General features: G+C 48.0%; 1 pseudogene; it reads right to left on the bottom strand.

Moving 5' to 3' along the window:
* Positions 1 to 7382: 7382 nt before the first annotated feature.
* LOC119238142 (alpha-1-antitrypsin-like) lies at positions 7383 to 12186 on the bottom strand (annotated as a pseudogene).
* Positions 12187 to 12471: the final 285 nt, after the last annotated feature.

The raw sequence follows: 12471 nt of genomic DNA, 5'->3' as shown, positions 1-12471 counted from the left end.
GGGTGGCTTAGCTACACTGCCAGAGAGTCAGGGGAGGACTTGATGCCACATTCCCGGGGAAAGAGTATTTCCTTCCTGCCATCCATCTACCCATTCTTCTGTCCATCCATCCATCCATCCATCCATCCATCCATCCATCCATCCACTCATCCACCCATCCATCCATCCTGCCTTCCATCCAGCCACCATCTTCCATATTCCCAGCTACTTCTAAAGCATTTGCCATCTGCTTATACAGGAGTGGTCATTGATGGGAGATTTAGAGTAATCTTGACACTTTCAAGAGACATGTATCACTGAGATCATGGATGCTCATTGCCTCCAAACTCAAATGCTCCAATAGGTAGTGGGGTGTAGGAAGTTCTGGACTGGAAATTGACAGAAAGAACCAGGAGTTGATAAAGTTTATGTTGAACTACTGTTCCAGATCTTCCAGAATTGAACCTATAGTTAACTAATATCTCACTAGATAGAGTACAGGCTTGAGTACTCAGGGGTGGCTCCTAGAAGGGTGAAGACTGAGCTGGATCCTAAAGGATGGGCAGTATCTAGGTAGTCACAAATGGGGAGCAGGGACACTGGCTAAGGAGCGTCTGAGTGGTGTCCAGGTGTTGGGGTCCATTGTGGTCATGTGGGATTCCTCCAGTTGGTTCTTCTAAATTCGCTCCCTTCTCTACTTCTCCAGGGCTTGTGTAGTATCTTATTTTTCTATGCAGAACCCCAAGGACAGACACAGCAATATAGAAATATACTAAGAATGATGCAGTGCATTCAAGGATAGCAGCACATCTATTTATTTGCTGAATATCTTCTAGATGGTAGACTATATGCTATGTACTAAAATGACCCACGAGAAGGCATTTATCTTATTTTGCAGATGAAGCCAGGAAAGCTCGAGTAAGTTATTAAAAAAATATGCTGGTTATAGAGATTGAGGCAGATATGGCATGCAAAGCTATCAACACCCAGACCTTTATTCTCCTACAGGGCACTTCTTCAGAACAGGCACATTGCTGCAGAGGTAAGAGGAGAATCTGCGGGGCAGTTTGAACGCTGAAAAGAAAGCCATTCGTATGCTGTTGGTTTGAGAGTCTGATACCCATAAACTCACAGAGAGCTATTTTTTTTCTTGTTTTAATATTTTGCCCTAGCATTTCTTTGAACATGATTTCTTGAAATGAAATGTTCAGTAGTCTGTCTGACACATCAAGCAATTGGTAGGCAGTGCTTGGGAGACTGAGTCGAGAAGGTATTTGAAACTGTCTATGTGAACATGCCTTAATCTGTTAACTGTGACTGTTTGGTACATAGGCAAAGAAAGTAGTGAAATAATTTGTCTTGAATTAATCCTGTTTTAGAGTCTAGGAGTTCTAAAAGTGTGGAGAGAATGAGAGAATGAGAGAGGTATGAACAGGAACCAGGTTGTTTAAATAAAGGGGTTAGCAAAATCTAGGACCATGATGAGGACTTTGCACATCTGGTCTGGGAGAAAGAGATGTGGAGCAGTAGGACAGCTCAAGATATGAGATCCCAGACAGCGAAATATCCCCAGTAATTACCCCTGAAGCATGTGCCATGAAGTCATATCAGGGTGAGAAAAGAATTGGGTTTAGAAAACAGAGTAACTGACAAGCGTTTTAGAGATCGTTGAGGACAGGGTAGTAAATGATTTCCCCTAAACTGCCATCTTGACTCTATCGAGGTTGTTCCTCTAGTGTATTGGTTCCTGGAGTATTATCTTTGAGTGATTCTGCGGCTGTGTCTTAATGGAGGTGAGAATAGGGTAGTGGTTGATGGGTAATGTCTGTCGTGGATGTGTGACAGGCACAGGGAGTTGCACGTGGACATTTTTAGTTTTGTCCCGTGCTCTACATTTTATGGGTGAGGAAATAGGGGTTGGAAGAGATAACAGACTTACCAGGGTTATTACACAGCCTGGGGCTAAGTGAGAACTAGAACCCTGTCTTGCCTCATGAACTAGTATTCTCTTTACTCAACATTCTCTCAGATTGGACAAGAAATCAGCCAATTCTCAGTGTCTGAGGGGGGTAAACACCTGATATCATCAGGCATTGATCTTGTTCATCCAAAGTCCTAGTGACCTTCACCTGTGGCCATTTGTTTATTGAACAAACAAGCCTTTGAGCCTGTTTATTAGTTCTCATGAAGTCAGTTCAATCCTGTATTTGGCTTTTGGCCCTCATTCCTTTTTTATTTTTCATGATTTCAGTATTTATAATGAGATATATATATATATATATATATTACACCATTGTTCATTTTTGTACAATGTTTGATTTCTCCTCTCAGGTGTAGTTCCTGTAAAATTCCCACCACCATATCACCAGTGAACCATCTCCATAGTTTCTTGTGTTCTTCCCACCCCTGTTTTAATCCCTCTTCCTCTGCTGAATGTCTCTGATTTATAATTGCCTGCTAGTTTTGTCTTATTTTCCTGATCCCTTATTTGGTTTTCCTACATTCCTCCTATAGGTGAAACCATCTGATAGTTTTCTATTTCCTTCTGACATTTCACTGAGCAAAATCCCTTCCAGCTCTATTCATGTTGCTGCAAATGGCATGAGTTTATCTTTTTTGATTGCTGAATAGTATTCCATTGTGTGTCTATACCACATCTTCTTGATCTAGTCATCTCTTTGTGGGCATTTAAGTTGTTTCCATATCTTGGCTGCTGTAAACAGTGCTGCAGTAAACATAGGGGTGCAGGTTTCCTTTTGCATTAATGTTTTTGTGTCCTTTGGGTAGATTTCTAGGAGTGGAGTTGCTAGGTCATACGGTAGCTCCATTTTTAGTAATTTGAGCAACCTCTACACAGTTTTCCATAGTGATTGGACCAGTTTGCACTCCCACCAGCAGTGTAAGAGAGTTGCTTTTTCTCTATATCCATGCCAGCATTTGTTGTTGCCAGTTTTTTTAATATGTGCCATTCTCACTGGTGTGAGGTGGTATGTCATTATGGCTTTGATATGCATTTCCCTGATTATAAGTGATATTGAACATTTTTTCATCTACCTGTTGGCCATTTGTATTTCTTCTTTGGAGCAGTGTCTTTTTATTTCTTCTGCTCATTTTTCGGCTGGATTGTTAACTTTGTTTCTGTGGAGTCGTGTGAGCTCTTTGTAGATCTTTGAAATCAGTCCCTTATCAGTTGAATGGAGTGCAAATATTTTCTTCCAGTAAGAAAGGTATTTCTTTGTTTTGGTTATTGTCTCTTTTGCTGTACAGAAGCTTTTTAGCTTGATGTAATCCCCGCTGTTTATCTTTCCCTCACTTTCTTTGCTTCAGGGGAGGAGTCTTTAAAGATGTTTCTGAGATGTAGGTCATGGAGTATTTTGCTTATATTTTCTTCTATATATTTTATGGTTTCAGGTCTTATCCATTTTCAGTTGTTTTTTGTGCATGATGTGAGGTAGTAGGCTAGTTTCATTCTTTTGCATGTGGTGATCCAGTTTTCCCAGCACCATTTATTGAACAGATTATCCTAGTTCCATTTCATATTCTTTGCTCCTTTGTCATAGATTAGTTGTCCATATATTGTGTGGCTTTATTTCTGGGTTTTCAATTTGATTGAAATTTCCATTGGTCTGTGTGTCTGTTTTTGTTCAGCACCATACTGTTTTAATTAGAATGGCTTTGTAGTATAATTTGAAGGCTGGGAGTGTGATACCTCCATTCTTCTTTTTAGTCAGAGAGCTTTGGTTATTTGAGGGTTTTTGTGATTCCATATGAATTTCATCAATATTTGGTCTATTTTTTTGAAGAATGCCACTGAAACTTTTTTTTAATAATTTTTTAAAAAGATTTATTTATATATACAAGCACTGGGTACAGTCAGAAGCTTGGGAGGGTGAGAGAATTCACCAGAGCCAGATCAAAGAGCAGAACAGGCAGACTGATGCAGTACACTGCTGAGGGGAGCAGCGGGCGGCAGGAGAGGTCTGCGCGCCATGTGGGACCCTCACCAGTGGCTGGGGATTGAACTGGCACTGCAGAGGCTGCAGGCAGCCTCGCAACCCAGTGCTCAACCGCTGCGCCACCAGGGAGGCCTGCCACTGAAACTTTTATTGGAATTGTGTTGAATCTGTAAATTATTTTTGGTAGGATGGCCATTTTAATACTGTTAATTCTTCCAATCTAAGAGCAGGAATGTCTTTCCATTCTTTGTGTCTTCTTCTATTTCTTTTAACAATGTTTTATAATTTTCTTTACATAGGTCTTTCTCCCCTTTATTATGTTTATTCCAAGATATTTGATTTTTTTGAGTACAATTGTAAATGGGATGTTTTTTTAAATTTCTTCTTCAGACTGATAGTTTGCATATAGGAAGGCTACTGATTTTTGCATGTTGATTTTTTTTATTCTGCTATATACTAAACTGGTTTATTATTTTCATTAGTTTTTCTGTAGAGTTTTTAGGGTTCTCTTGTATACTATCATATCATCTTCAAATAGTGATAATTTTGCAAATTCCCTATTTGGATTCCTTGTATCTTTCTTTTGCCTTATTGCTCTGACTAGGACTCCAGTATTATCTTGAAAAGCAGTGGTGAGAGTGGACATCCTTGTCTTGTTCTAGATCTTAAAGGGACGACTTTCAGCTTTTCATCATCGAGAATAGAACTTTACATGTAACAACGCCTTGTTTAATCATCTCAGCCATCTGTGTCTTTGTGAATGAGAAAATTAAATTCATGTGACTTGAATTTATCCTGGTTTATCCCAGGTGATGTGGCTTGTGGGTAGTTAGTACCAGGATGGAAGCCAGACTCCAGAGTTGTCTGTTCTTATTCTCATTATTATCATTCACTTTTCAAGGCAAAATAAGGCCTTAAGTAGTCAATTCCCAGATCCCTAAACCCTGTGGTAGGCAGTATCTCTCCAAAAACACTCAGAGGTCTGGGAGTTCAAGGAGGCGATGGGGCAGACTAGGAAAGGTTATCTGTAATAGTTTGCTGGAGTGGCTATAACTAAATACTACAAACTGTGTGCCTTAACTGAAATTTATTGTCTCAAGTTATGGAAGCTGGAAATCTGAAATCAAGCTATTGCAGACTTCCCTGTGAGGAAAGGACCCAGGCCCTCTCTTTTGCACATGGGTTGACTATCCTCGTGCCCCCCAGATGTTCCTGCTCTTTCTTCACCCTGTCTTCCCTTGATGCTCATGACTTTGTCTCCACCTTTCTCCTTCTTATAACAACACCATTCCTATTACACTAGGACTGACCATAGTGCCTTAACGATCCTATCTTCAACTACGGTCACAATCTGAGGTACTGAGAGTTAGACTTTCCACATATAAATGGGGGGGGTGTACAATTTAACCCATAATGCCATCTCTCTAACCAATGCATAAATTGATGGGATGGCTTTCCATCCCCTCCCATATATTGTTATGTCAATTTTAAAGCATTGATCAAAGTAAGAAGGGTTTTACAGTGGACACCTGCAATCTGCTGTCCAGCCACAAGTTTCATCTTTTACTATGCTTCTTTTTGAATAATAGCATCTCTGTGTAAATGAAAAAGAATGCCAGAATGCCTCTTTCCAGGTATGGGTCATTACATCGCGGGCTGCACCAGCTGGTGAGTGGTGCGTGGGCAGGATTTCAGACACCATGCTCCCTCCACCAGGCATCCATGTGCATAACCTGCCCCTCTGTCCTCACAGACCCTGAAGATAACCCTCTGAAGCGGTTACAAGTTCCTTGATACTTTTCACAAGGAAGTGTGTGATTCAGCCTCATTTACTGCACCAACTGGGACTCCACTCGACGCAGAACTGGTGTGCAGTGGTGGCCAGTACAAGATGGTTGAGTGAATGCACGATTCACTCGGTGTAAGACGGTTGAATGAAAGAATGATCGCTGACTAAACCTTCTTCATAAGCTTGGGTTTTGTGAGCAGTGACAAGGAATCAAAAGTGTGCAGACACCCAAGACAGGCAAAGCCCATCAGGAAGAGCGAGAATCTTCTTAGAAGCAGCTCTGAGGTCACGCTCAATCAAGTGGCTCAAGATGACAGTTGTGCTGAGGCCGTTCTATTCCTTCTGTGCACATTCCATCCTCCTGCAGGTTCTGCCCTGTCCCATGGGAGAAATGGTCCCCAACATGTAGCCACAGGGGGGAAAAAGCTGCGTATTAATGGGGGCTCAGCAGGTCACAGTCTAAGGCCAAGTGAGTATCAGGAAGATCTGGCCAACGACATGAGCCAACTGATGTAATCAGGGCAGTGACTTGGGATTCTGCTCCCCCAGATTGGAGACGAGTTAATATTAACAGGTCCAAGGTGAGGTGGGTTGTGCAATCATGGTCTGGCGACCTCCCACCACCCCCCGCAGTTGACAGTCCTGTTTGTCCACTCTGTTCTCCTGCACCTCAGCTGCCCTCCAGTTAATGTTTTCGTTCTTACGTTTATGTTTTTGATATTTTTTGAGTAAATTTTTAGATAGGGTGAAAGGTATGGCTCCAGCTTCATCTTTTCACATGTGTATAGGTAGCCGTGAATGCACCGGTTGTTAAGACTGTCCTCCCCATGAAGCAGTCTTCTGTTGAGTTTTCTACCAACTATTGAAAGTGAGGTATTGATTCTTCTGCTATTATTGCGCTGCCGTCTGTTTTCTCTTCAATTTCGTCCATGTCTGCTCATATAGCAGACTCTGGTGGTTGAGGCATTTGTGTTTATAATTGCTTTATCCTTTCGGTGAACCGAATGCATCTTTTTCTTGCCATATAGTGTGTATTTCATAAAGTTAGATTCCTAAATCTTTACTTTTATGACAGATGTGTTTTTCTATCTTATTGAGAAAAGTTTTACCACCTTCAACAGCAAGAAAATTACCAAGTGCTACTTGCCAGATCATTTCTGGTTTTTATGTTTTCATGTTTGATCTACTCAGAGATCCGAACACCCTGTGTAATGTGACTTGAGTCTTTGACAATCTGAACGGATTGTGGTTCCCACCTAAGTGCAGACCCTCTAGCTCTCCCTGTGGGGGTGGCGGGGGGCTGCCCGGCTTAGCCTGCCCTGCCCTAGCCCTCTCTGCCAGCTGCTCGGATGCTAAAATCTAAGCAATTACTTAGTTGTCTCCAACACCCCCAGAAAGGTCCATCCCCTGACATTGCTGGCTTTCCTTACCTGCAAAGAAAATTGCGTGTTTCAGTCAACATTTCATATTTGCTTAGCACAGCGCTGGGCAGGATAAATACAAGAAAACAAGAAAAAAAAAGATGAAAGGATCCCACACATATTCTGGGGACGTAAAGGAACATTCAGAGACAAGAACTTGGTCAGATCAAAAATGCTTTAATGCCTTCAAGGAAGGGGCTCTGCCTTGGAAAGTGAGTTGTTGACCCAGAGTGGCAGTTACTTTGCCGTGGGATTCACTATCTTTCCCGTGAAGAGGGTGACGCTGGTGCTTTCATCCTTGGTGATGACCAAGAAGGGCCGGTTGAATGTGATTCTCACATCTCTGAACTGGGGCTCTCTTCCGAGAAGGGGGCCCCGAACGGCTGTGTCCCGTCCTCATCGATGGTCAGCACAGCCTTGTGCACTGCCTGGTGGAGAGAGCAGAGCGTGTTGGAGGCTGAGGGAGGCCGTACCCCATCCCTGCTCCTCTCCCCCCCAACCCCAGGCCTCAGCTGAGCACTGAGCTGAGGGCACCAGGAGGGACCCTCCCCAGTGAGGGCTGGGTCTTCTAGCATTTCCCTGGTTTGATGGCAGAAAAATGACAGACGAGCAAGCTTGCCAGTGCCCGCCTACCCTTTGAGTGTTTTATTAAAGAGCCGCTGATTCGCAACTGAATCATCAGGGTATAGTGGGGCGAACACGGCTTTAAATCACAAGAATCTGTGTTCAAATCCTGTTTATTCCACTACCCGGCTGTGTCATCTCAAAGAGAGGCCTACCCTTCTTAAAATGGATTTCTTAAATAAGAAAATCAGAGCTTGTGATGTGACCATCCAGGCTGCTTCACGTGAACCTGAGCAGTGCAGGTGTCCAATAAATGTGTGCAGGGGTGTGTGTGTGTGTGTGTGTGTGTGTGTGTGTGTGAATGAGGACAACAAAACTGAGATCTTTATCTGATACCCATGGGGATCCATCTACTGCACTGCTCAAGTCTACCAGAGTTCCCTTCCCTTGCCTTCCCTGGCCTCTGGACACCAGGCTGGCCCTCCCCTTCCTGCAGGAGATCTAGGGCCTTCCTCCACCCTCTCAAGGCCTCACCCCACCTCCCACCTCCCTCCTGCCTCCTGATCACATTCTCACCTCCTGGGCCAGAGCTCCCTCAACCCCCACCCCGCCCCAGGAGCAGGAAGGGCTTCCTGCCCACGCCTTCCCGCATACCTCTATGCCTAGAGCAGGTGGAAGCCCCTTGGGGAGCAGGGCTCTGAGGGGGACTTGCACCGCCTCGGCCACAACCAGGCACAGCTTGCAGCCAGCAACTGCACGGCAGTGCTTTCTCCAGACACCTTTCACTTCCTGGACAAATGGCGTCTTAGCCCAAATCCCCTGTGAACTCGGGCTCCCTGATTCCCAGGAGCTCCCCGTGGCGAGGGGTGCAGGGGCCAGAAGTCCTCACGTGCCAGGGCCCAAGCTTCCCTTAGGATTTGGGTCCTTCGAGACCCAAAGAAGGGAGGCCTCGGCTGTGGGTGGGACAGAGGGTCTGTGATGCCCCCTCAGAGGCGGTCCTGGCACGCCAGGCGCCTCCTGAGCCATCACCCGGCCACGTTCCCCTCCCAGGGCTCCCCCGGCCTCCTGTGAGGACCTCGCTGTGCTGGCTCATCTGTGTCCCTTTGTCGCCCTCAGCCCCCTCCTGAGCCGCGGCCTGGGCTGCTGGTGCAACTCACCTTGTTCAGCTTGAGGGGCGCCTGCTCAGTAATCCCTGAGAGGTCGGCCTCGTTGCTGAAGACCTTGGTGATGCCCATTTTAGCCATGAGAGTTTTCAGATCATACTTTCCAGAAATGGACAGTTTGGGCAGTTTTAAACTGGCGGATCTGTACCATGGAAAGAAAAGGAATGAGTTTCTCTGCATTGAAAGTGTCTCCGTTCTGGTTTCTCCCACGTGGCACCTGAATCCCTGCCCACATGAGGAACAAGCTCAGCCTGGCTTTCTTCTTCTTCGGGGTAACCATCTAGAGACTGTTGGAGTGATCCGTTTCCTCCTCCAGCAAAGCCTCCCAAAGGCCATCTCCTCCGAGGAGCCCTCCTGGTAGACCCCGGTGTCCTCTGGGGTTTGGTCACCCAGGCTGGGACGGCAATCCCGGGGGAGTGGGCGGTGGTGGTGGTGCTGAGACACGTTTGTCCAGTGAGTGGCCAGTGACTGTGTGGGCTGATGACCGCCTCATTTTCCACGGGGACAAAGTGTGACCCCTGAGAGGCGGGAGTGGGCCTGACAGCCCTCGGGCTGCACCTGCCCCGGTTCTGGCTCAGTCCACCCTGGCTCTGCACTGTCCACCTGGTGCAGGACCCAGGGAGTGGCCAGGGTGGGGAAAGAGAAGGAAAAGGGCTGTTCATTCTTTTAATTTACACTTTGATTTTCTTTTTTTGTTTTCTAGTGTGTAGGGTGAAGCGGCGTGTGCGGGCTCAGGCATATGTATGGACCTAGACACGTGCACTAGTTTGGGGCTCAGGCTCAGGGTCATTCCTGCGGGGACCCTGTCCAGCCACAGGGACAGTGGGAGGAGGCACCGGCCATCCTCACACGTGCGCTCAGAGCCCCTGGGCTGTGCTTCCCGGCCTCTCCACGTGGATTCTTCCCTGGGCAGCACGGACCATCCACCCTTTAACTGCACGCTTGGCCTCAGCCTCGAGCTCCTACTTCTCCCATGGCGGGTGTCAGGAAGCTCTCTCAGCACCAGGCATGGGTGACCAGAAGGGGCAGTGTCCATGCAGGAGAGGGTCTCCAAGGACAGGGCCTTAGCTGCTCCCCTTGGGAGCCGGCTGGTGCTCCCTGGTGGGACCCTGGCCTTCGTCACAGCCACAGGGTTGGGCACAGTGGCCGTGGAGTGTGGGCCACCCTCGCCCTGCCAGGCCTGTGGGGCAGCTCGGGTCAGCCCCATGCCAGGAACCACCGCGTGCGGATGACTCTGAGGATGGTGGAGAGGTGCTTTTCCGTGAGCCGCTCCTCCAAGTGCTACATCTTCCCCTCATCTGGCAGGGTCAGGAAGGTGACGGCCGAGCCCTTGTAGTGCTGCAGAAGCACCCAGCTGGCCAGCTCCTCCTCCCGGTGCAGGTGGAAACTGCCCAGGCGGTTGATCATGGGCACCCAGATGGTGGTCTCCTCATCCACTTAGAAGGCTGCTTCCACAGTGCGCTGAGCTTTGAATTGGTTCTCCCATATTCCTGGAGAGAGAAGATACAGGTCAGCCGGGCGGAGCGGGCCCGATCAGGGTCTAGATGAGTGTGCGCCCGCTGGAGCTGCTTCTCACCGGGTCTTCGCTTGGCTGCAGAGGCTGTGAAACCATCAGGACTCTGAAGAACAATCGGTCCTCATGTGAGGGTCATCTGACAGCATGGGAGATCCTGTGTCACAAGGTGAGGTGGTCCATGCTGGGTGTGCACAGCGGGTGTTTTATTCGTGATTGATCTTGACTTAGGGGTGACCTGAGGCTGAGCAATGAAAATTATTGGGAGTATCTGGAAGTTCCCCAAGTTGTCTGTGGACTGAGACTTGCCTGAGACACGCTGCCCTTACTTCTAGGCAGCTGTTATCATTCAGGGAACCCCTCTTGTTCCTGCACTGATGCCCTTTTCCTGGGCAATCAGTTGAAATGCAGATGTCCAGGCAACTCCCGTCTGCCAGGCCAAAAGAACACCATCGAGGGATGTCAGGTGCCTCAGGAACCCCTGACTCCATGTTCCCATCAGATGAGGGGAGGACACTGAGGCCAGATAGGGGGCCACAGCACCTTGAGTGCCACCGCTGGCTGACTCCAGCCCGGGTACTCCCTGCTGCACTGTCTGCTTCCAGGGAGAAGAGGCAGCTGCCTGACACTCTGACCCTGGCCCAGGCTACTGCCACGGGCTGTTTGAACTGTCTCTGCACACCCTTCAGGCCCACAGGTGCTGGCACTGGCATCACTCAAGGGAGCAAGACAGGCAGAGATTCAAGTTTAGTTGAGCACCTACTACGTGCACTTGTGTTCTTTCTAACTTGTTTTTCAAATTATAGATACCTGGTAAGAAGGGCATTTTTACAGCTTTGTTGTATGTGGGAGACAGAATTCACATGTTAAATGGCTAGCTAGTCATTTTACTGGGATTGAGTAGAGGAGACAGGATTTGAACCCGGTTCTTTCTGGCTCTAAAGCTGTCACTCTTGCCACAACTCCAGAGTTGCCTGCAGGCCCTTCTTGCAAAACCTGCTTCCTTCATTCACTCTACTAAAAATTGGTTTTCTGGCTGTCTGTCTTGGGAGACATGGCACGGGTTACCTCGCTCCCTGAGGGGTTCCCAAGCACAGGAGGACATGAAAGGCTCTGAAAAGGCCTGCAGAGAAGATGGTGACTGACTGCTGGCCTCGTTCCCCACCCTCATCAGTCCTGGAAAGCCGTTTAGTGGTTGTGTGTGGAAACTGAGTGACTCCTGCTGAGACGCGCTGCCTGGGGAGATGTCAGGACTGGGCGTTTGAGGACACCGTGGGGTGTTCCCTTTTGAGGACCATAGCTCAGGCTGGTGGTGCACCTTACCTTTAAAGAAAATGTAGTTCACCAGAGCAAAAACTGTGTCTTTGTCAAGGTCTTTGATCAAGTTCACAATTTGTCCGTGGGTTCCCTTCTCTATGTAATCGTTGATCTGTTTCTTAGCCTCTTTGGGGTTCTGGAAATTGGCAGAGAAAGCTTTGGAGTAGTAAGCCTTCGAGTCCTCCTTTACCCATGTCAGCATGTGTTTCAGGCTGCTGTCAAGGAACAGCATGCTGCCGGTGATCAGCTGTAGCCATTTGTCCGGCTGGTTGAAGGGGTCCAGGTACAGCTGTAAGGCTTTGAGGATGTCTCGTTGGGACTCGTTGGCCAGTTCGTAGTACAAGCTGAAGGACAAGTTGGCCATTTTCGGGGCCATGTCAGAGAAGGGCAGGTCTGGGTGGAGCTGGGGATCCTGCAGGGAGCTGGGGAGCAGGCAGCACAGGCCTGCCAGCAGGAGGAGGCCCCACGTGCTGGAGGAGGGCATCATCCTGCAAGACAGAAGGGGCGCCACGCCCGAGTCATGCACGGACACCAGGTAAAGCGGCGCGGTTGGCTAAACGTCCACGAGCACCTGCCTGGAGCGTTCCTACATCCTCGCTGTCCAGTCACAGCACCAGCAACGCCTCTGACGCGCTTCCCACCCACTCCCTCTCGGCTCGCTGCCTCCTGGCACTGTCCTCTGGGCGCCTTCCCGGCAGGCGGTAGGTGACAGCCCCTGTGCACAGGCAGGGAGACCAGAGCGCCAAGAGGGGAGCCCTTGTCCAAGGCC

This window comes from Talpa occidentalis, unplaced genomic scaffold (assembly GCF_014898055.3).
Source record: "Talpa occidentalis isolate TD23 unplaced genomic scaffold, MPIMG_talOcc4v2.1 talOcc4.11, whole genome shotgun sequence".
NCBI lineage: Eukaryota > Metazoa > Chordata > Mammalia > Eulipotyphla > Talpidae > Talpa > Talpa occidentalis.
The sequence above is the reverse complement of the archived record's forward strand: the minus strand, read 5'-3'. Positions and strand labels throughout refer to the sequence as shown.